The 26,415-nt window shown below is 37.8% G+C and overlaps 1 protein-coding gene across 4 annotated transcripts in view; it reads left to right on the top strand.

The window, feature by feature from the left end:
* Positions 1–26,415, top strand: part of Rho1 (ras-like GTP-binding protein Rho1) — a 208,137-nt gene that overhangs the window by 91,194 nt on the left and 90,528 nt on the right. The window contains exon 1 of one of the 4 annotated variants that reach the window (XM_067134683.1): positions 25,522–25,597. The exons of the other annotated variants lie outside the window; for them this stretch is intronic. The gene's annotated coding sequence lies outside the window, so the exon portion shown is untranslated. Of the gene's footprint in view, positions 1–25,521; positions 25,598–26,415 lie in introns of those variants that run through there. 4 annotated transcript variants of the gene reach the window in all.

Here is a 26,415-nt window from a genome sequence, read left to right as displayed (position 1 = left end):
GAGAGGGGTTAGGCTTAACCATTTTGGGGAATGAAGGAAAGAGCTTATGAATGGGTGAGTGGAAACCCACAGTTCTAGTAATTAAAACAATTGGAACTAATTTTATTTCTTTCTCAATTACGTTACGGATGAAAGAGTGGGTGAGGTTGCCTGGAAAAGAGGTCCCATCCATTGCAATGTATATATATATATATATATATATATATATATATATATATATATATATATATATATATATAAGTCCTCATGTGAAAATGAAAGGAATTATACCAAGACTTTCAACTTTTATTCCAAAGTCATCTTGTGGAAATTACAATATATATATATATATATATATATATATATATATATATATATATATATATATATATATATATATATATATATATATATATATTTATATGTATAATATGTTTATATATATGCCATCCAGGATATATATATATATTTCTAGAAACACAGTTGTATGTGCATCAAGTGTTTGGGGTTCAACATGCCATCCAGGACGTGAGAGAATATTTCCTAGAAAGAGTTGAATGGTCATCACAATTCAGCAGTTCAACACGCTGCTGTGAATCCTATGTAGGTGCATGTAGCAGCTAGTCTTTTCTTTGGAACCACCTCCTGTTAGAGGAAAGGCTTACTGTTGAAATGTATTATAAATAAAATGTAATTTGAATCCATATCACTCTTTGTGTCTAACAGTGATCGTCCATGGGTACTGGACATCATGTTTTGACTACCTGACTCCAGTCCATGGCCAGCCCCTATTGCCACTGGCTTCGATACAGATATTCACAAAGAAGGTACCTTCATCCGAGATTTGGGATGGTACATAGCTTCCTTAGGGTCAGTTTTTCTCTTCTCCAATCTGATTTTTATACTTTTGTCATGAATAGGGTAGGATGGGCACTCCCATCGCAACCCTCTCTTGTATCACCTTCATTCAAAAATTTACTTCACTTCAGCCAGATACCTGAACTCTCATAACAAAATTACGACTGAGTACTCTAAAGGCAACAGTGATCCCTTAAAAAGCTTACTAACTATGTGAGAAATCACACTAAGTTTATGAAAACTCTTGTGAGGTATTTATATATGCTTAAGTTAATTAAAAGGGCATCACTCCATCAAACAACTTTAACTGTCTCCCCAGATTAGAATCACATCACAATTTAAAGAAAGTTTACTATTACTTGAAATCAAAGCAACAAAAAATTTAATTCTTGAATTAAATCACAAATGTTAATTTATCAAGAAATTGAATTAATCAAGCCTCATTTAAACTATTATGAAATACTTAAGATTTGAAAATAAAATCTAACGAAAACTAAATCAAGTATGCAATGTTAAACTATTAAGAAACACTTAAGATGCTAATCAATTACTTTGTAAATACAGGAACATACAAAAGTACACAAAATGAAATGTGTAAAAATTAAATTCGCCAAAAATAATTTCACTAAAGCAAAAAATCCCTTAATATATTGGCACGTCTACTAATCACTTATCACACTTCAAAGTATACCCTTCCAATTATACAAAACATAAAAATGATATTAAATTCATTCTTACCAAAACTCTTATTATATCATGGTATAAATCACAAGTTACAATACCTGTAAACTGCAGTTTGTTTCACACTTTTCACAATGCTTGTCAAGGTGCCTGTTACAAAACTGTTATAAAACTAATGCTAGATCTCAAAAACTAAGTTAAATATCAATGACCAGACAAATATTTTACGTTAATAACTTCTCTCTTTTGAAGAGAGAGAGAGAACCAGCGCAAAAGGTCTCCAGAATAAGAATAAGTAAATCTTTAGGATTCCAGCCAATAGTAAAACTACTAGATGACGTCATTATTAAGGCAAAAAATATTCTAGAACTTCCAGTCAGAACAATACGTGACTTTAAGGAAAAAAGTTTTGGACGAGATCCCAACACGATTGATACAATCATCAGGTGGCTTATTATTTGATTGGCATGTTTATAAAACCTTCCCTTATATTGCTTGGGAAAAATATCTGTCAACGCGCTTAGCTGACTGACGACAGCTCGAGAAACAAAAGCAATCCTGTCTGACTTGAATCTCTCTCTCCCACTACTACTTTATTATTAAGGAAGATATTATTGATTCTAAATTACGCTGTTAAGTTATCTAAATCATTAATATTTGTGAGATCTGACATTACAAGGACATTTTACATAATTATTATTAGTAATACACTACACAACATCTCTTATACAAAGAAAAAATCATACGACATTACAAAGTATATCACAACATTGCGGAAAAATCATACTTTATACATTCTACTGTACAAGAGAATATCATGAGAATATAATATATATATATATATATATATATATATATATATATATATATGTGTGTGTGTGTGTGTGTGTGTGTGTGTGTGTGTGTGTATGTATGTATATTTATTCACTGACAGATGGATAGACATACATTTCCAAAAATAAGCTTAGCATCAATGAAACTTCAAATAGCAGAAATGAAATCTCACTTTCACCTGGGAAAATAAGCTCGGATAAGATGCTGAGTCTTTTTACTTTCAAGCACTTTCTATAATTAAGTAAAAGCACGAATTTGGTTTCAACTTTCTCTCCAAGCTGAGACGCACTGAAGACTTTTATACTGTTTTACACTTTTGCAGCAGACGAATAGTTTCGTGTCTTTTTCTTTTAGAGACACAAAAAGAATAAAGGATCATAATAGTTATGTCATTCATTCTGACTGCCATTTATTAACACATTTGTCATCAATTCAATCGATAATTATTACTTCATAGTAATTATGGGATTTCTCCTAGTTTCGCCTTCAGATCCTACTTGGACTTGATTTTTTTTTTTTTTTTTTTTTTTTTTTTTTTTTTTGTCTTGGTGTCCAGCCACTCCAACTCCCTCCTTCCAATGTCTCAAGCGCTGAATGACTGAAAGTGGCCAGGGCTTGTTTGGTTTGGAATCTCAGTTTCACTATTCATTCATTCATACTTTCGCTCATTCTTTGCTCAATCGTTTCACGTGTGGCAGTCTTTTCTTTTGGAACCTGTTTGGTAGGGTAATGGTCGTGCGCCTTAGTCCGCATAATAATAATAATAATAATAATAATAATAATAATAATAATAATAATAATAATAATAATAATAATAATAATAAACTATGGCGTAGCCCCATAGAGCTCTAATTAATGTGGTCTTTTTGTTTCTGGGTTTGTTTTTGAGTTATGTGCCATCTACTTGAAGAGTGGCACGACTATTTGTATATGCAGGAATAAAATGGTAGTGGCTAGAACTTTTTCTTTTTAACTTAAAACTGTTACGTCTTCTTAAAGTATTACGGTGATGTTAAAACGCTACATATTAACAATGTTGCATTAATAATTTTGGGATACCTGAAAATACAAAACTTGTCCTTATTTTTGTGTCTTAGTGAAGTGAGACAGGTCAGTGTACCAGTGGCCATTGAAATGCGCGTCCTTTAGTTTCATTGTCGATTTGGTCCCTTTATTTTGAACCAAACTCTCTATCAGAGGTGTGACTTGTTTGTTTTAGTCTTAATATTCAGGTGTTTTGAAATGTATATATCACATAACACCGCAAAATTTGATTATATTGAAAGTAAAACGTTCCACTTACCTCAAAGGTTCATTTTTACCATCATAATTTTTGCTCTCAAGTTTAGTTTCATCTATTTATATATTCATTCATATATTATAATTTTGGCTGTGTCTGTGTGTTGATAAGGCTCATGGACTCATGGAATTTTGTGAAAACGGCACAACAGTAGAACCTGGTCCTGACTTTTAGGATCATGACCGACTTTAATATTTATTCACGTGATTATTTATTGGTAAGACAATAACCGTACGGAGCAAGCCCAAATATCCCGACTAACTTGTTGGTCCAGTGTCCAATGATGAAAATTTCCATGTGTGGAAAAGTTAAGTATATCTTAGTTTAACCAGACCACTGAGCTGATTAACAGCTCTCCTAGGGCTGGCCCGAAGGACTAGAATTATTTTTACGTGGCTAAGAACCAATTGGTTACCTAGCAACGGGACCTACAGCTTATTGTGGAATCCGAACCACATTATAGCGAGAAATGAATTTCTATCACCAGAAACAAATTCCTCTTGTTCTTCACTGGCCGGTCGGAGATTCGAACTGGCGACCAACAGAGTGGTAGCTGAGAACGGAACCCGTTCACCCAGCGAAGAACTTCCATGTGTGGAAAAAAGGTGAAGGGCAATGAGAATAAAAGTATGATAAAATACTAATCAAAATACCAGATGAATGAGTAAGGATAAATAGCCTACACAGACAACTGGAGTAGCCAAAAAGTTGAATGAATGACGAAAAGGCACTGCACCGCATCTAGCTCTTCGGTGAAAACATAAATTCAAGATGCTAATTCACCCGAAAGAAAATAATTTCGAGGCAGTATTTCAACTCCATGTTTTATATTTACTTGAGTTTCTATAGCTAATTTGAGATTACTTCCTTCCACTGGCTGTGAAAATATTGAATAATGCTGACCAAAACTTCTCCCACCGAATTTCAAATACTGTTAGAGTAATCATGACATTGTTTTGTCAGTTTCAATTTTGCTTCAACGATGTCATCTTCGGTCACTTCCTTATTATGTCTGGAAATGGTATAAGGGTGAAAGGAATTAAATAACTCCCGTGCTGTTGGGTAACACAAAAAATATCCAATTTTTACCACAGAGCGCAAACGAAAAGAATTCAGATGTATAACGCAAACAAGCCTGGAATTTCAAGTTTCGTCTTTTACGAGATTTTTAGCAGAAATTCCTAGTATACAGTACTATATATATATATATATATATATATATATATATATATATATATATATATATATATATATATATATATATATATATATATATATATGTGTGATAAATAGTCATATATATATATATATATATATATATATATATATATATATATATATATATATATATATATATATATATATATATATATATATATATATATGTATATATGTATTAGAGAATTTCTGTTAAAAATCTCAAAATGTAAAGACGAAACTGGTTTGAAATACCAGGTGTTTATATATTAGCAGATATATATATATATTTTTATATATATATATAATAGTTATATATATATATATAAATTATATATATATATATATATATATATATTTGTTTGCGTTCAAAAGTCAATTTTTTCAAAATGAAAATAAGTCTGCTTTTATCGGTGAAATTTATTGGTTTGCTATACAATCGTTTTACCGTTTGGCTTAGAATTAGCATATTCAAGGTTCATTTGCACAACCACAAACGAGGGCTGCCTGCCTGGTTCACTTTCTCGTGAATGCAAGCACAACATGCAATGCGGTTTAAAACGACGCTTTGAAAACAATCGTTTTTTTCTTATTTAAGTTGGCTGTTAACTTAGTTCCTCTAACATCAGATGGCGAAGAATGATTTGACAAATTACTGATATTTAATATTTTATATTAAGTGTGTGTGTCTGTGTGTCGGAATACTGAAGCAGATCAATTTTTTTTTCTAACTTTTCGAATAGTCGAGTCAAGTGCTGGCTTTTAGAATCGGTGAAATCTTAATTGAAGTTGATACCCGTTAGAGCAATGGTTTTACCAGTTTCGCTCAGAATGTAGCAGTTAGGTATGAGTTTACTTGCACAACCACAAACGAGGGCTGCCTGCCTGGTTCACTTTCTCGTGAATGCAAGGCACGGCATGCAATGCGGTTTAAAACGAAACTTTGAAAACGACACCGTCTGGAATCACGTATTCGTAATATTTCTGTATCATTTATTCAGCTTCATTAAAGCACAGATGACACGAACACATAATAATGAGCACACCTGAAGAAGAGGCAGAGAGCGCGGATGTTCGCGGCCATCCTCAGAATGGGGAGGACTTTTTCTTAGTGGTGTCATTATTGCGGTGACGTGTGACGCAAGCTTTACTGCACTGCTTGACGGAATAGCTAAAGAAGTGACAGAAAGTTGCGGTTCTTGAGTAATAACTCAAGCATCAGATGGCGAAGAATGATTTTTAAAGCTTGGGATAAATATACATACTGTATATATATATTATATTATATTATATATATGTATATATGTGTGTGTGTGGGGGGGGTGGAGAAAGAGAGAAAGAGCAAATGCAAAAGAGAGAGAAAGAGATGGTTTCTTCGGTCAGCAAATTATATTATACCAATCTGCATGACTTTTTGCCAAGGTAAGCTGAAAACAAAGTTGTATGAATGTTTGTTTAATATAACATATATATATATATATATATATATATATATATATATATATATATATATATATATATATATATATATATATATATATATATATATATATATATATATGACCACAGCCCAGGAGGAGAAGATGAAACAAAGGGTTGACCAAGAGAGATTGATTTGCCATTCCAGGCTGGTGTCACTGGGATTCCTAAGAAATTAGAATTTATTTCAAATTCTAAACAACTGATCTATGTGTGTCTGGAGTCATTCGTCTGTAGCAAAAGTCCTAATCTGTATTCCCTCTGCTTTTTTGTATTTATGTTCAATACAACTTCGTCTTCATCTTATTTGTTCATTTGTTTGCCATGTTAATGACCTTCTGACTTGCTCCACCGGGAGCTTTATACGTTGGAAATAATAATGATAATAATAATAAATTTCATTGGAGTGAATGGCCATCTAGATGGTGTTGAGTTTATATAGTAGTTTCTTAGTCTCTCGACTGAGTTTCTTTGTAGCAGCAGATAAATTATACAGCAGCTGTCCTAAATTCATTCATTCCTCGACTTTTCGGTAGAGAACTGTACCATTTTTCAAAAGCGAATGAAGCCAGGGGTACAACTATGCCATATTGATACCTGCAAGTGGTCTTACAGAAATTTTGGTAATTTTTTTTTGTTGTCAAAGGCTTGGCGATGGGAAGCCTCCTCCAATTGGCTGGGAGCAGGATTACTCATCTGGGAGAGTCTGGTTGACTGATGTAGGTGCTAACTGGCTGGCGACAGGCCCCAGGAGTCCTCGTTATAGAGCGCATTGCCAGAAGTAGCAAGTGGCTGAAATGTTTTCCCAGGGGTGCACCTTGCCATTAACCTGACAGAGGTAGGGAGGAGAAGGGCCTCTTGGGTAATGTTCAGTGATGGTTTCCACCAAAGGATGGTGAGGGCTTCCTTATATTGGAAGTTGCAATGGTAATTGTCGCCATCCAAGATTTTTGGGCTCCTTACAAATTGCTGGTGTTGGGGGCACTGCTATGTTCTCTCATGTAGTGCTGGTATACCGCCCATTTGTGCAGGTAAACGCCAATCCTCTTGGAGCATCGAGTTGTAGTCACACCATGTACATATAGCAGCATCCATTCTCAGGGTACGGTATCTAGTAAACCACACCTGAGAAAGTGCTGGTACATCAGAGGTGCCTTGAAAAAGAATGGAATACCCTTGGAGCTCATCTTAATAAGAATGGCAATGCCCTCACCCTTAAGTCTCTCCAGGATAGGGACTATGCCCTTCACTGATGCACTGTGCACAAGAACCTCATATGTTGCAATGGTGGGCATCTAAGTACCCCAACCAGAAGGGACACCACATACACCAATCTGATGGATTACCAACCCTCTGCTGCCAATCATGCCCTTCTCCAGATTGGCTGAACTGTCACATGTTAGAGAAGCTTAAACCCGGGGCTAAAGCTGAGGTACTCCTGGATTCCACCTTCTCCCTGGAGGACCAGGGACAAGTTAAGACGACTGACTATCTTCAGCCTTTCATCCTGGCGGAGACTCTAATGGAATGGGGATCCTATCGCAGCCTCTTGATGACGAGAAATGAAGGACATCACAAAAGAACTCTGTGAGAGGGAGGACGTTGTAATCCATCAAGTTGATAGGACAGCTGTCTTCATCCTGATTCACCAAGAGGAGTACCTTCAGAAACTCAGCAGCATACTTGGAGAGCCCTCCAAACTCTGCTGCATCACAAGGTACCCCCGTTGACAACATTAGGAGGGATGCCAATTGCATAATAGAGACAATTAATGCTGCCGAAGATGTTTTACACCTGCCAAAGATTACATGGGATTATGAGTGTTAGCTGCATCTATGGCAATATAAAAACCTGCAAAGCCAACAACCCCCTCAGCCCCATAATAAGCCAGTACCTGACTCCAACATACCAGCTGGCTAATGCTGCACAAAATTTTGATTTCATAAGTGCCCATCCATAGAGTCTTTTGCAGGGCTTCTCTCTGAGCCATTCCAGGACATCATCGCATCATTGGATGTGGAGAGCCTTTTCACCAACATGCCCGTAGATGCAACAATACTGGATGATCCTTGACAGGATCTGCAGAGATGATTTTACCCCAACATTGACCCATTGGACGATTCAGAGACATCCCTATGGCACCTGCTTGAGATCCACTTAGGAGACCCCATTCATTGATCATTGAGGGCAAATGTGGACACAGATCAATGGAGTAGCCATGGTGTGCTGTTCACCAACTTTTATATGGGGTTGTTGAGCAGTGAGCCTTCAGTAGGATCCCCAGACCAGCCATATGCTTTTGGTACATTGATGACATTTTCATCAACATCACCGATGAAGGTGAACTGGAGAAACTCAGGCGCATCTTTGAGGAGAAACCGGATGGCACCATACCCTTTTTGGACATCCATGTCACCAGCACTCCTCAAGGCTTTCACACACAGGTCCACCATAAGCCAACCTACATCGGGCTCTTGCCTCAACATCAATAGTGAATTCCCAGAAAAATTTAAGTCTTTGGTCGTGAACACCTAAGTTCATTGTGCCCTCTTACATTGTTCTTCTTGGAGTACCACTCCAGTGAGCTCGATTACGTCACCCAAACCATAGTAAATGATGGATATTCTTACCATTGGGTTGCCAGGCTGTCGAGAAATGCTGGTGACAGGTGGTGTCGTCAAGGGAACCACACCCCCTTGAGAGTAAGAGGACCATTAGAATGCTCTACAGGGGCTACATGAACACCGAGTGTAACAGAGATGAGGAAGCCCTGAAGAACATCACTGGCACCCATGTAAAACCCACTGATGCAGACAAAAAAGTTGACCTTATGATCAACTACACAAATTGGAAGACCACCCAGTACCTCATGGGGAATAGCCCCATCACTAGCAATGATCCCATGAAGAGGACTGGAGTGGTTTTCCAAATATCGTGCCCGGAACCCTGAGAATGGATGCTGCCATTCATACATTGGCGTGGCTACAATTTGACTTTCCAAGAAGATCGTCATTCACCTACACAAATGGGCAATATACCAGCACTACATGAGGGAACACAGTAGTGCCTCCAATGCCAGCAGATTGTAAGGAACCCCACCTCTGATATAAGGAAGCTCTCACCATCCCCCAAGTGAAACAGTCACTGAACGTTGCCCAGGAGACCTTTCTTCTCCCTACCACAGTTAGGTGAACAGCAAGGTGCACCCCTGGGATAACAATTCAGCTGCCCAATACTTCAGACAACATGCCCTATGACCAGAACTCCTGAGACATGGCACCAGCCAATCAGTGCCTATGTTGGTCTGACAGATGAGTCATCCTGCTCCCAGCCAATAGGAGGAGGACCCCCACTCTCTGACAGCCAATAAAAAATCGCCAAAATTTCTGTAAGCCCACTTGCGAGTATAAATATTGCACAGTTGTACCCCTGGCTTCTTTGGCCTTTTGAAAAATGGTAGAAAGATCTACCAAAACATCAAGGAATTAATTAACTTAGGACAGCTGCCGTATAATTTACCTGCTGCTACCAAGAAACTCATTCGAGAGACTGAGAAACTACAATACAAACTCAATGACATCCAGATGACCTTTCTATTCAAAGAAGTTTGTTTGAGAGAGGGTCCTCTTCCAAAATAATAATAATAATAATAATAATAATAATAATAATAATAATAATAAATAATAATAATAACTTTTAGGTGGAAAATAAGGTAATGAAGTGAGAAGGTCAGTGAATAGTTTGAAGAAATCTAAGTACTGTATATTGGAGAAGATGGAGAATTAATTTACCCAAAAGGGCAATGGGAATTTGAACATAAAAAATAATTTTAAAAGCAATAAAATTATTAACAATATATACGAAATGAAGCGGGTGTAAATGAAGTTTGTTTTTGTTGATATAAGACCAAGAGGACCAATATTGTAATAAGGGATATTCAATTGGTGCTTTTATTCAGCAGCGTCTCATTATTATTATTATTATTATTATTATTATTATTATTATTATTATTATTATTATTATTTGTTACTTTTGTTTCAGCTGATCCTGTGGATATATTGTTGTTTTTTCCTCAAGAAAAAGTATAGAGAAAACAAGACAAAATGGAAGTTAGCCAAATGACAACTATTATTGATAACTGTCAACTGCATTTCAAGGTAAATATTATTAAGAAGAGAGAGCAAATAGATTCACTCAAATAGGTTTTGAACATAAAAGTATACTTCAATTTGGTCCGCTGATGCAGATCCAGCCAGTAACAATAAAGGAATAATCCCCGTCAACATAATTCTATTCAAATAAAATTATGCATACACTCTTGCAAGTGTGTTTATGTATGTAATATATAAGTTCCTCGTTGGACGAGCCGGAACAGTTCTCGGATAGCACTCTGCTAGGCCCGAGTTCGAGTCTAAGGCCGGCCAATGAAGAATTAGAGGAATTTATTTCTGGTGATAGAAATTCAATTCTCGGTATAATGTGGTTCGGATTCCACAATAAGCTGTAGGTCCCGTTGCTAGGTAACCAATTGGTTCTTAGCCATGTAAAATACGTCTAATCCTTCGGGCCAGCCCTAGGAGAGCTAATCAGCTCAGTGGTCTGGTTAAACTAAGGTATACTTATGTAATATATATATATATATATATATATATATATATATATATATATATATATATATATATATATATATATATATATATATATATATATATATATATATATATATATATATATATATATATATATATATAAATTTATATATATATATGCATATATGTATATATAAATTTATATATATATATATATATATATATATATATATATATATATATATATATATATATATATATATATTTACGTTTGTCCACGATTGATTACGTTAATTAATTAATTAATAGGATAAGCCTTGACTTGCACTCACCGTGGACATATGTGAATACTAATTAATACATAAAATATACAAAAATTACATATACAGTAATGATAATGGTAGGTCGCCAATTGAAAGCATTGATCAGTACAAAAATATTACTTTACTGACACAACATAAGCAATTTAATCAAAGAATACTGATTTAGCTCTCAGTAAAGAAAGTTACTGGTAGAGTTACAGTACCTCAAATACTGACTCTGTTTATAAGAAATACTGTACATCACTGCTACAGTCGATAACACAACAGAATCTGGGTCCCCTCTAAGGATTCCTTTGCTATTACTAATTTCATGGAATGTTGCACGTTGAATAGCCTGCTGCAGTAAGGTAGAAATTCTTCCAAGCAAGATGGATGGCAGAACTGCGAGGTTGAACAGACAACACATTTCTGGAAATAGATTTCCCAGGTAAAATCTCGTATATAAAGGATTCTCTCACTTGCAATTATCTGTCACAATGGAGGGCTGATTTACTCAATGGCAATGAGCAAAGTATTATTTCATTAATAAATTTACTTCATATGGGGAATACACATACTAGTCATTCACAAGGGTTTTAATTTTGGGAGATGAAATCTTGAAAGGAAATGAGAGATTTAGTGACAGAAACAGAAACTGGCACTTAACTGTCAAATTTCAGTCTTACCGGGCATTCCAGGAATGCAGTGTGCATGCTTGCAACCATCTAGTTGCTCCAATGGATCTTCCAATTAACAATGGTGGGCTGCTTGTAGCCGGGTCTCTTCTGACCTAATTACAGCGTGGCAGTGTGCCAAGACAAAGGACTACGGCCTGGGGATAGGGGAATAGGAGGCCAAGATGTTACTGGTACGAGAGCTAAGCAAGGACTGACATCTCTCCGCTTGTTGGCCAGCTGTTATTCACCTATAGGCCTTCAGGCTCCGGAAGGAGTGAGGGATTAAGGAAGGAGTGCCGACAGCATTCACTACCACTAGACTCTTTCCTATTATTGGGTGTGGGTAATCCCCCCTTAATGGATTGCAACCTGACCCCTATGTTAAGAGGCCAGAGAGACAAGAGCAGCATAGATTTGTTAAGGCTCCCCCTGTTAAACAGGCATTCACTCCCTTTTGTGCGTGAAGGCCTGTACTAAAACAAGCTGCTTGTCTTGCTTACGTTACTTTCCTCCCTGAATGAGTTTTGCCCATGCAATGCAGCTAACTAAGGTGATCTACCTAACTGCTAGGATGGAGATATGAATTTCACTAGCTTGCTTAGCTTAAGTTCCCTAACACCAATTCCAAGGTGTCTGTGGGTGCTTAAACTATCTATTTCTAATGGCAGTGAAAATGTATTCCTAGGCAAGTTTTACATTTAATTGCATTCTATCGTCAACATAACATATTATCAGACCTGCTGCAGCTCCAATTTAAGTGATCTAACTACAGTGCAGTATTGTTACCAGTTACAAAAGTTCTTAGGCTAGGATATGCACAAACATGTAAAAAATAAACGACCTGAAGGGTTGATGAGTGCAATGCCATGCATGAATGGCTAGGACAGGCCCTTCAGCTTGCAAGGCTAGAATGCAGTTCTAACTCACTCCATCTTATTGACAGGATAGTGGAACCCATGATTGAGGTATCCAAGCAACTTCCTCTGGATTTGGTGCCTGGTGTACGTGACTAACCAAGGCACTGTACCAAGCATGCCATAAGCGTACTCTCTCTGATATATGGGATAATGTTTCAGCATTACTCTCTTAAGAAAATTATGTTAATTATACTTACAAGGGTACTACCACTACCTTATATGATCTTGACTCGGATGTTGTGAATGGGTTCACTTCATTCAGAGGTCACTCAGGCCACTTCCTCTGGGTAAGTGCCAGGATCACTCTGTGATGGAAAAGGCACCGTGCCCTGGTAGGTTAGTTGGATCTCTTCTGCCCCTTTTTCTTCTTCCTTGGGTTCCTCCAAGGTCTATCTGCAATAGTCCCAGGAGGTGATGAAGGCACCAACTCTGGGGAAAGGCCAGAAGTGCTGTCAGGAGCGAAGTCGGGTAACCCTAGGGGCTACTGGAAGGCTATATACTTCAGCTGCTGCCAACAACCAGAGCAAGGGTGGTAACAGCTTCTGTGTCCCAGCAAGACAATTCCTGGTCAACCAGGGAAGATGTAGCAGTTAGGTCCACCAGAGGTTCATCCTCTGAGGATGGGACTGATGAGGGAGGAGGATTATTGGGTGCTGGATGCTCACAATTAGCGATGATCAACTCGGTTAAGTTTGGTAGATTTCCCGAAGGAGGATCAGTGACAGGATCTGGCACTGGCACTGAGACATCAAGTCAAAGTCAGGCACAGGGGTCAATTTTGGTACTTGCCCAATGCCCGTAGTGGATGGAGAGTGGCACTGCTCAGGGCACACAAGTGACTGGCACAGGTTTTAGGTCAGGTGAGCCTGACGAGAAACCCTGGTGTGCAAAGCATCTAGGTGAGCCTAAGTTGGGCTGAGACAGAGAATCCTGTCCCAGGGGGAGGTCAGAGCCTCCCAGAATGTTTCTGGTTTTGGTAACCTCTGTACATAGCTTGTTAGGGCATCCCAACCAATTCATAGAGTGCCCTTCCATTTTGCATGTTTTACAGCGGTACTGGTGTTTGGTAGTTTCCTTTCGCTGTGAGGGAGGAAGTGTCTGGTAGCCGTCCTTTCATGAGGAGGGAGGGCTTAGCTTTTGGTTGCACTGGGAGTGCCCCTTCTGTTGACCACTTCGGCAGGCAGAAGGTGATTCTGCTGATGGTGGCATGCCTTCCCAGGTGGCTGTGCTCTGGTCTGGTGATGCTACAGTCAATTCCTCCACTGTGGAGGTAGCCAGGCAACAGAGGGGAGTTGGAGGAGGACATCCCCAGAGGAGGTCACATCCCAAGAGAAATTCAACTCCATGCCTAATTTTACTCACCATGCCAATGCTGTGAGGTTGAGTGCCCCAAGGTGTCATGACCTGGAGCTCAACTGTGGGAATGGACTTGGTATAATCCTCTACCCAAGTCATCGTCCAACGAGTCTTCTAATCTACTGTGGCACTGGCTGGCAATCGGAACTGGTCAACCAGACAGATGTCTGGTGTGGTGTCCACCATAACCGGCAGATCAACTGGTGAGCTAGAGCCATCAAGGAGTGCCACTAAGATGAGTTTCCACCCTCTCAGGGTGAGAGATGTCAGTCGGCCATGCTGCAGCAGACGTGGCACTGACCAAGTTGTCATGCTTGGTAGAGGTAACATGCTTTGAGCAGGCAGGGTATCCAACATTATAATGTCCAGGAGCACCACAGTCTCTGCAGGGGCCTTTGGATGGGCTTGCTTATCTATGGTGACTATTGGCAGAGAGGATTGCTTATCAGTAGAAGGAGGGGTGTCATTTGGTTTCTTAAAAGGGTTCTGGGGATGCTTCTTGTTAGCCCCCCCTTTAAAGTGGCACTCAGATTCGGAGTGTCCAACCTTATGGCAGTAACTGCATGCTGCCCTGGAAGGGAGTCTGTTCTTTGGGCAAGTTGGCCCTGAGAGATGTCCGGGTGGCACTATGCGCTGGTGAGACGTGGTGAAGACGGGTTATAGGTCTCCCAGTTGTCAGCCATATGACAGCCCTCCATGAGTGTTTTGGGCTGCTTGTCGTTGAGGTACACAACGAGTGGCCCAGGAACACACTGGAAGAAATCTTCCAGCATCATCCTGTTAAACAGGTCCTCAAACTCAGTGCACATCATGGAATCGAGCCAGAGCCTACCAGATTGGGTCTTGTGATAGGCCATTCAGCCCAGTTCTGACCAATTTCTTTTGGGAGAGCCCTAAACCTTTGTTTCCATTTCTCCAGTGTTATCTCATAAGCCTTAGTGATCATCTTCTGATCTTCCTCCATGTTTCCCCTTGTACTACTATCCAGCAAGCAGAGAGCAGCCTTTGCTTTACCTTTCATATGTTTGGAGAAAAGTAAGGCCCTGTCCATCCCTGTAGCACTGTACCTTGCAAAGAGCGATTCTACTTCTTCCAGCCATGCCTCTGGCTCTTCTTTAGTCCACTTTGGTATCAGTGAATTGATACTGGATATAGGAGGATTAGGCAGAGCAGGTGTGGGGTTAGAAGTTTATTATAGGGCCTGAGCCTCAGTACTGTCCTTTTGATCTTTCTCCAGCTCGAGCTCCTTTTCCTTCAGCACCAGTTCATACCACCATTGTTCTTGCTGGTGTTTCCGTTGTGTTCTCTTCCTTCTCCTTTCTCTCTCATTCTTCTTTTGCTTCCTTTTCTGCCCTTTCTCTTTCTTCCTTGGCTTCTCTCTCCTTCCTTTGTTCTTCTCTTTCTGCCCTTTTGCTTTCTTCCTTTGCTTCGTACATCTTTCGTTCGTCTCTCTCATTTCTCTGTCTGTCCTCTTTTTCCAGTTCATACTGTCTTGTTTCTCCCCTTTTAGGGCGGCATCTAGCCTTTCGTGTGCCCACTTGGTGAGCTCTCTTCCCGTGAGACCCACCTCCTTTCCTATAATCATGAAGGCTTGGTACTGTTCTGTCGACATGGTTCTGTAGGGTAAGGCATATTAAAATGGCTTTGGGAATTAAAATGAATTTTGGGATGTGTCCCTTAAATTTGGTAACACTTCGATGGAATGGCACCTTTCAATAAGGTGGTGCTGTGGCTGAGTGTGCCATTCAGAGGTCACACTGATGGAGTGGTCCTTGGTTAGCAAAACCTTATGGATGAACACGCTACTGTTGGCACTCTGTGTTTCAGTTCACAGGTGCGGCTTGTGTATTAACACAAGATCCTTTCTTGGTGGCACTAGGGTGCCATTGTATTCTGAGGAACAACACTAATTTGCGGTACAAACCAATTGTACTAAAGGAAATAACACTCCACCCAAAACAAAGCTCAGGCAATGAGTAAGAGAAAAGACAAGGTAAGACGCTTCAGGTTGGTTGTCATTGACAGTACCCCAGATTAGTGGCATTGTGAAAAGGGGAATCCATTGGGTTGGCACTCGTGGGTGACTAGTTCCTAGGTACTAGTGATGCTGCTTCCTTTCATGTGGAGGGAGGAAGACTTCGGGTTTGCACTTCAATGTGCAATTTATTGCTTACGGTATACATAAGTCTATGAAAGGACCCACTCATGCAAAACAGTTTCAGTAAACTATTGTTAATTTTTAACTTGCACCCAAAATTCTTCTGTGATGCAGAGTTTTTTTTTTATTATCTGTTGGTCTGTTTTTTTCTTGTAAGAAACGGCACGAGTACCTACTCAGTTGCCTGAAGCGCTTAATGGAAAAGTGTGTGGAAATTAGATAACTGTGACGCGAATGTATATACAAATTAACAGCACTATGTGTAGGATGAATAAAAAAAACAAGATGTAATGATGAAATGCAGGGGCTATCACAGGTATTGAATTTAATGGACAACCTTGAGTTGATTCGGTTCCCTTGGCTTTGTAAAGTAATAAGTTATCTTTCAGTAATATCCCACACAATTACAAACCATACTTTCTTATTAATTTTGATAACACAGCGTACAGATAGGAATAACGTAATTTATCTCTCTCTCTCTCTCTCTCTCTCTCTCTCTCTCTCTCTCTCTCTCTCTCCTGATTGAGAAACATATGTAGTATAAGGATGACGCGTTACCTCTAAATAAATTAAATAAACTCTGCTCTCAGGGATTAAAATGAAATGTTTCTAGTTTCCTTTACTTTAATTAATTTGTAAAGATTTTCAATTTACCATGAGAGATTTTACATTGGGTATGCATGTGAAAAGTAATGGGAATACTCTCATTGGCATATGCGATGAATGACAATGATTGGAAATGGCCGCTCAAGGTCTTACCTTTGTTTTGATGAGATGAGTGACATGGATTAATGTTTACAAATGGACCGAATTCAAAATGGCTGCTCAAATCACATGGCCACTAACAGTTATGGGCGAGGGTAGCTACCGTCCTCTGGACTAGTGACATCACACAGACAACTAATTAAGATGGCTGACCACTGCTATCGTCTGCTCGAGTGACATCACACAAATGACCATCCAAACACATGCACTATTTTGTTACTTTGCGATACAAGCAAAAAATAGCACTAACTTTTCTGATGGAATGATTCGTGCAGATCCATAGATGTAGATTACTTACTTAAAACATCAATAATGAATTTTTATTTACTTATGAAATGGAAAACAAAATTTGATATGGTAGCGAGCGCAAGTGGGGGTGCAGGCAAGACATTTACTGACGTCACTCCACTGGCCACCTGGCTCGAGTTGTTTATAGAATAGCCTAGTAGCCAGATATCACTCGCAAACAAGGCGAATTTTCAAATGGTTTCAAAATTCACTTCACAAGCAGGAAAAGCACACTTATATTCCGGATGTAAAACTACTTTTGAATAACATTGTCTATCACTTGCTAACTTGGCTAACACTTACAGTGTTACTTATAAGACACAGCCCTTTCTAAAATGGCTAACTACCAACTTTCTATACCCAATGTGTATGCGAGACCAACTCAACACTCTCTACCCTGAAGAAATTTGTGGCCGTTTTATTTCATGCATGCGAAATTAAGAAATTTGGCGCTCTAGCATGTATTTTCTGTTATATAATCACAAATCACTCTTTTTAAACACTGCTTATTCGCTATTCATTCCTAATGCTATCTTAATAGTATAACATTGAGATTCACAATACCTTACCTGGTTCCTGTACCCATCTTGCTTTGGAGATTTAATTAAAGGAAATCAAATTATTTAATTTCAATTCCAATTAATTCCAAGTTCGTCACACCAAAGGTCTAGTGTCTAGCAGCACTATTACCAACTAATTAGCCAAAGATCATTTGCAAGGTCACCACTTTTACGTTTTTCCGTGATTAATTATGTTAATTAATTGATAAATAGGACAAGCCTTGACTTGCACTCACCGTGGACATACATAAGTACCAAATACATGAAATATAGAAAATTATATATAGTAATAATGGTAGGTCGCCAATTGAAAGCATTGATGATCAGTACAAAAATATTACTTTATTGACACAACATAAACCACTTAATCAAAGAATATTGATTTTGTTCTCAATAAAGAAAGTTACTGGTAGAATTACACCACCTCAAGTACTGAATCTGTTTACAAGAAATACATCACTGCTACACTTGATAACACAACGGAATCTGGGTTCCCTCTAAAAACTCCTTTGCAATTACTAATTTCATGGAATGTTGTACGTAGAATAGCCAGCCGCAATAAGGCAGAAATTCTTCCAAGCAAAAAATAGATTTCCCAGATAAGAACTCATATATAAAGGATTCTCTCACTTGCAATTATCTATCACTATGGAGGGCTGATTTACTCTGTGGCAATGTGCAAAGGATTATTTCATTAATAGATTTACTTCATATGGGGAATACACATACTAGTCGTTCAAAAAGGATTTTATCTTGGGAGATGAAGTCTTGAAATGATATGAGATATTCAGTGAGAGAAACAGAAACTGGCACTTAATTGTCAAATTTCAGACTTACTAGGCACTCCATGATTGCTGTGTCCATGCTTGCAACCATCTAGTTGCTCCAATGGGTCTCCCAGTTAACAATGGTGGTCTCTTCTGAACCAATTACAGCGTGGCAGTGTGCCAAGACAAAGGACTACGGCTTAGGGATTGGGGCGTTGGAGGCCAAGACGTTGCTGGTACGAGAGGTAAGCAAGGACTGACTTCTCTCTGCCTGCTGACTGGCTGTTATTCACCTATAGCCCTTCAGGCTCTGGAAGGAGCGAGGGATTAAGGAAGGAGTGCCAACATTCCCGAAAGAGACAATAAAGACCAGCAGAAAGGAGATCACAGGAATATAGTTCTTGGGACAAGGGTATCTAAAGTGATGTCTAGCATGTATATTACTCCCATGACTAATTTAATCCCCTTACTAGCGTTAACCCTTTGCCTCAAAAACAGCGTTCACCACTGTTAGACTCTTTCCTATCATTGGGTGTTGGTCACCCGCCCTTAATGGATTACAATCTGACCCCTATGTTAAGAGGCCAGAGAGATGAGAGCACCATATATTTGTTACAATATAAAAAATGAAGACAGGAGCAGGCACTCAAACAACAGGCAAGTTGGAGTAACGGAAAGGAATTCTTTTTTCTTTATCCATTTATTGATACGCCGACGTTACATATCGCTTGATACATTTTCCAGGCTGAAAAAGTGATGAACTTAAACAGTAATTGTGTATAAACACTAAAAGATATACACATTATATACTTAACACCATGTTAAAGGACAATTAGAAAAAAAAGGACAACCTTATAAACACTTAAAAGATATTTTAAAAAAACATTTTAAAAAGTATTTAAAAGAGAACAGAACAGCAGAAGGCCAGGGCCAATACGAAAAGCAAAAGACGCCCACCTACACAGGTAGTGTAAAGCAAACTGGCACAGGCAACCATTGCAAGGGGGGAGAGAGAGCCTGGGGGGAGTATAAATAAAGAGGTTACAGCAGGTACGTTAAGCAATGAACAGCTGGGTGGAAGTTGATTGGTGATTAAGGGCAGGGACAGGTAATTTAATCATAATGGATTCAAGTGTGGTTAATTCTTCTACGTATCAGGTTCTCCCCACAATACTAAAAACCTTAGAATCTACATGTGTCTTACAAATTTTACTGTGATTTTTTACATTGGACTGCTTGGGAATGGATAATCGACAGCCTGTTCTAAAACTAACTCCTTGATGAGAGGAGATTCGGACTTTTAGCAGCCTCCTGGTACAACTGATGTAAGTGCCAAGATCACATCTAGGACAGTTATATTTATAAATCACACCGGAAGTAAACAAGGGGCTGATCCTGTCCTTGACATGGAAAAGAGATCCAATGGTTCGTGGGTTTATTGGGATTAACTTAAGGTTAAGAGTGGGTAATTGTCCGTTGAATAGCCTGATACATTTTTTCCGAAATCTGTTGTCATGTAAAAAAGGAAATTTTGCATACAAACATAATTGGGGGCACTATGGACTAAAGGTGGAGGGTTAAGTTTCAAATTAAGCAATTTGTTGAGAGCTCTATGGACAATCACTGGTGGGTAGTAATTATTCTTAAAATAATCAGTGAGGATAATCACCTCAGCATGAAATGCGGACCAACTTGAGCTCAGGTTAATGGCTCTATGAAGGAGAGTGGACAAGGAATTAATTTTAAAATTGTAAAAACATGAGCTATAAAAATTCATGCCAAGGCCAGTAAAAGTGTTCTTCCTGTAAATACCTGTATGGAAGCCAATTTCGTCCTTAGTTACCTTTACGTCCAGAAAGGGGAGAGAATTGTGGGTTTCAATCTCAATGGTAAATTTAATGTTCTGGCATTGTGCATTTAAATGTTCCAAAAATGCTTCAGCATGGTAGTCAAATCTAAAAAGGGTATATATATCATCAACGTAACGTTTATAAAAGAGTGGACGGAAATCAGGACATTCATCTATTGTGTGTGCAGTAATAATAGTTTTACAAAATCAAAAAACTTATTTATTAGAAAAAGCATATATAAGTTGGTAAAATTTACGATTGTCTTGTAAATGAGGCTCCACAAGGGGTTGTAAATAGTAATTTTCAACTTCTCGTGGAATGTGTGGAAAATTTTTTAGAATTTTTTTATTTATACAGTGTGAATGTACGTGTCATTCTCTTTCCGTGGATGTGATTTTTTTTTTTATTTTGCCGACCTCAAAGTTTTGCCGGTCTGGGGTGCATCACATTGATAAATTATGCCGTCCCTTAAGGGTTAAGCAAATATAGAGGGGATGGCAATGGGCAGTCCTTTGGGACCGACCTTTCCTAAAATCTTTATGAACTCCCTGGAGGAGCTAGCTATAGATGAATGTCCTTCTGAATTCCGTCCACTCTTTTATAAACATAACGTTGATGATACACATGCCCTTTTTAGGTTTGACTACCATGCTGATGCGTTTTTGGAACATTTAAATGCACAATGCCAGAACATTAAATTTACCATCGAGATTGAAACCCACAATTCTCTCCCCTTCCTGGACATAAAGGTAACTAAGGATGAAATTGGCTTCCATACAGGTATTTACAGGAAGAACACTTTTACTGGCCTTGGCATGAATTTTTATAGCTCATGTTTTTTACAATTTTAAAATGAATTCCTTGTCCACTCTCCTTCATAGAGCCATTAACCTGAGCTCAAGTTGGTCTGCATTTCTTGCTGAGATAATTATCCTCACTGATTATTTTAAGAATAATTACTACCCACCAGTGATTGTCCATAGAGCTCTCAACAAATTGCTTAATTTGAAACTTAACCCTCCACCTTTAGTCCATAGTGCCCCCAAATTATGTTTGTATGCAAGATTTCCTTTTTTACATGACAATAGATTTCAGGAAAAACGTATCAGGCTGTTCTACGTACAATTACCCGTTCTTAACCTTAAGTTAATCCCAATAAACCCACGAACCATTGGATCTCTTTTCCATGTCAAGGACAGGATTAGCCCCTTCTTTACTTCCAGTGTGATTTATAAATATAATTGTCCTAGATGTGATCTTGGCACCTACATCGGTTGTAACAGGAGGCTGCTAAAGTCCGAATCTCCTCTCATCAAGGAGTTGGTTTTAGAACAGGTTGTCGATTATCCATTCCCAAGCAGTCCAATGTAAGAAATCACAGTAAAATTTGTAAGACACATGTAGATGCTAAGGATTTTAGTATTGTGGGGAGAACCCGATACATAGAATAATTAACCACACTTGAATCCATTATGATTAAATTAACTGTCCCTGCCCTTAATCACCAATCAACTTCCACCCAGCTGTTCATTGCTTAACGTACCTGCTGTAACCTCTTTATTTATACTCCCCCAGGCTCTCTCCCCTTGCAATGGTTGCCTGTGCCAGTTTGCTTTACACTACCTGTGTAGGTGGGCGTCTTTTGCTTTTCGTATTGGCCCTGGCCTTCTGCTGTTCTGTTCTGTCCTTTTTTAAATACTTTTAAAATGTTGTTTTTTTTTTTAAATATCTTTTATGTGTTTTTAAGGCTGTCCTTTTTTTCTAATTGTCCTTTAACATGGTGTTAAGTATGTAATGTGTATACCTTTTAGTGTTTATACACAATTACTGTTTAAATTCATCACTTTTTCAGCCTGAAAAAAATGTATCAAGAGATACGAAATGTCGGTGTATTAATAAATGGATATAGAAAAAGAATGCCTTCCTGTTACTCCAATTTGCCTGTTACAATATATATATATATATATATATATATATATATATATATATATATATATATATATATATATATATATATATGTATATGTATATATGTGTAACAAATATATATATATATATATATATATATATATATATATATATATATATATACTGTATATATATATATATATATATATATATATATATATATATATATATATATATATATATATGTATATATGTGTAACAATACATATATATATATATATATATATATATATATATATATATATATATATATATGTATATATATATATATATATATATATATATATATATATATATATATATATATATATATATATATATATATACTGCATATATATGCAAAGCAACGCAGGAAAATTTTACTGTGCATTTTAATATTGTGTTCTTGTTATTTCAATCCAGCACTGCAAGGCGCAAAGACCTCTGTGAAATTACGCCACTCATATCTCTGCTGCGCTTTATCTCACACAGATCTCCACCCATCACCAGACTTCCTTTTCACAGTTCTCAGACAAGTAGACGTGGGTCTTCCAACTCTTCTGGATTCTTTTCCTTCAAGACTCTCACTTTCCTGGCCAGTGCTCAGAGGACTCTGCAAAGCCTCCAAAGTCAATACACAGTATATATATATATATATATATATATATATATATATATATATATATATATATATATATATATATATATATATTGTGTACTGACTTTGGAGGCTTTGCAAAGTTCTCCGAGTACTGGCCAGAAGAGTAAGAGTCTTGAAGGAAAATAAACCAGGGAGAACTCATTGCAGCCCTCAAATCCGAGCACACTAGATTTTGAAGGGAACGTGCCCATTCCATTCATTTTCCTAGCCGCACCCAGGGATCGAACGCGCAAGAAGCACTATAATAGTACAAAATGTCAGTCTCGCGCAAGAAGCACTATAACAGTACAAAATGTCAGTCTCGCGCAAGAAGCACTATAACAGTACAAAATGTCAGTCTCGCGCAAGAAGCACTATAATAGTACAAAATGTAAGTCTCGCGCAAGAAGCACTATAATAGTACAAAATGTCAGTCTCCAAGAAAAACAAGCGCGAGTGCTACACACTGGCGGAAAGTGATGTGACAGTGGTCGACACTGTGTCGATGAGGTTTCACAGTATAGATGTGAGTGCCTTTATGTGTGGCTTTCTTCTTCTTTTCTTTCTTAAGAGGTTTCGTTCGTGGTCAGTGAGTCAGAGGATAAAGTCCTCCCCAGGAAGAGAAAATAAAGTTTGCTGAGAAGAGGATCAACAGCAACAGTCTGTTGGGGAATGTGCTGATAGTTACAGTAACACTATGAATAATAATAATAATAATAATAATAATAATAATAATAATAATAATAATAATAATAATAATAATAAAGCCTGAATGTAACAATGTCCTGTCTCTGTCTTGTCAATGAATTTTAGGCGAAGCGAAACTTTCTTTATGAGAACGATTATTGAGCGAGAAATGAGTCAATGGAATAATATTTATGACAACACCAGTCATGAAAGTCATGATGACCCGCAGTAGTAATAACAGGAAGTGCCAATGGCAATAAAAATTGATATTAGAATTTATTTTACATTAACGAACCAACATCAGGAACTCGTCGTCGCCTTTCCACCAGTCACGTCCGTCTATACAGTCAGCCAAATACGAAGCCTCAAATGGCATCCCAGCCTTATTCGTTTGTTCATTGCCAGTCACGCAATGCATGTTCGCCGTCCCCTTCACAATAGAGAGCGCACACGCGCGTAATTCGCATAAGCTATTGCTCATACATCTTAACCGCGTGGTTGACCATCTAACGCGAGAGAAGGAAGAAAGAAAGAAAGAAAGAAAGAAAAGGAAAAAGTTTCAGGAGACAGGTGAGGAGCGAACCCCTCCTGCCTTCTCCAACATATGTGCAGGATTCGGAATTTGTTCGGTAGGTTAAAATCGGCAACGTGTTGTTTTGCTAAGGGTTTCACGTCCAAGATTTTGCGACGACGTTAATGCCAGAATTAAGGAATTTCTTCTATTTTTTTTTTACTCTGCGCTTCAGCGCGCACACATACACACACACACGATATATATATATATATATATATATATATATATATATATATATATATATATATATATATATATATATATATATATATAAAATATATATATGTATATAATATATAAATTTTATATATACTGTAGTACACACGCACGCATACTCAACTCGTTTCATTAATAAAATAAAACTTGTTTAAAAACACTTAGATTACAAAGATTTGTGAATTCCTTATCTTGGGAAATGATTTCAAGTATTGCTGAAATGTTCACAAAAGTAAATCTTTCAAAATTACAAATTTCTACAGGTCCAGTAAATTAAGGATCCGCTGGTACATATAGAGGTAACTGGGTAAATCGTTCTCTCATCACTCGAAAATAAAGTCCGGAATCTTATATACTCCATTTACGATTGGCATTTGGTCTAAGGAAGAATGTCTGGCAACACTGTGACACTAAGACCTTGAAACAGGGAAAGCTCAGGTGTGAGCACAACGAGTGTGACTCAGGGAAATTGAGGGGGAGTCGAGGAATACGGGAATGCTTAGATAATCTCTTCGGAGAAAGAAAAAAAGGTTGAGGTAAGCGATTTTCTGTACACACACACACACACACACACACACACACACACATATATATATATATATATATATATATATATATATTATATATATATAATATGGAGAGGAGGAAGAAAGTTTTTGATGAATGGTTGTACACTGGTGGGCCTAAGGGATTACCAGATAGATGTCCTCTTATAAAATTGTACATATATATATATATATATATATATATATATATATATATATATATATATATATATATATATATATGAGAGAGAGAGAGAGAGAGAGAGAGAGAGAGAGAGGAGGGGGGTTACCGGGGACAGATCTGCCAGGCGTGGGGTTGGCTTTGTGAGACACTCGGCGCCCGATTAAGTGAACTCGAGTTTGTTGTACTCGTTGCAGTGGTTGTTGTCTCAGTTAGAATCACCGGCGGAGTTGTTGACAGTTTGCCTGGTGTGCGTAGATTGTTTACCGTCTTCTTTCTAATTTCTATCGAAATTGCATTACAGATCATCAGATCAATTAAAAGTCGCCTAGTACGTCTATACCAGTTTTTGAAGATTTACATCGTGGGTGCTGTGAAAGAATTGAATTATATCAAAAAGCGTCAACAATGGCGTTTTATCTCTCTTCCCACTACAGCATTTTTTTTTTCTTTTTTTAATCCCACACTTTCACACAGATATAAATATTATTGACTTTATAGGTGTGCTGACAGATACTCGTAAACTTTTCATATCTCCAACAATGACAACAGCTTTGCTTTTTTGAAATATCATGGTAATTTAATCTTGGTGAGGGTTTATGTCTTACACAAGATCTCAAGAATAATAAAAACATGCACAGTACAGCGTGGTAAGTTGGTCTTAATAATCGTGCTAAGCTCCTGTAGAACAAGTTACGGGGATTGCTCCCAAAAGAAGGATTAACTTTTATTCGAGAATATATATAGTTACAAAAAGCGAGCGCGCGCGCGTATACACACACACACACACACACACACACATATACAAACCCGACTGGGGACGAAGTTGCTCACAAAAATAATATTATTCTAAGGTGATTGCATGTGCATCTTGTGTGATCTCCGCCCAACTTGGCTGTTTATCTTTTTAATATCATAAGAAAATCATTAATCGCCAATACAAGGATGGGAAAGTGCTAAAAACGTGCTTACAGTTACAGTTTTTTTTATATAAACCGACACCCACGTGTATGGAGATGTTTATGAATTGCAAGCAATCACTAGTTTTTGTAAGACTTGTTACCTAGT

The sequence above is a fragment of the Macrobrachium rosenbergii genome, chromosome 36, assembly GCF_040412425.1.
Source record: "Macrobrachium rosenbergii isolate ZJJX-2024 chromosome 36, ASM4041242v1, whole genome shotgun sequence".
Taxonomy (NCBI): Eukaryota; Metazoa; Arthropoda; class Malacostraca; order Decapoda; family Palaemonidae; genus Macrobrachium; species Macrobrachium rosenbergii.
The sequence above is the reverse complement of the archived record's forward strand: the minus strand, read 5'-3'. Positions and strand labels throughout refer to the sequence as shown.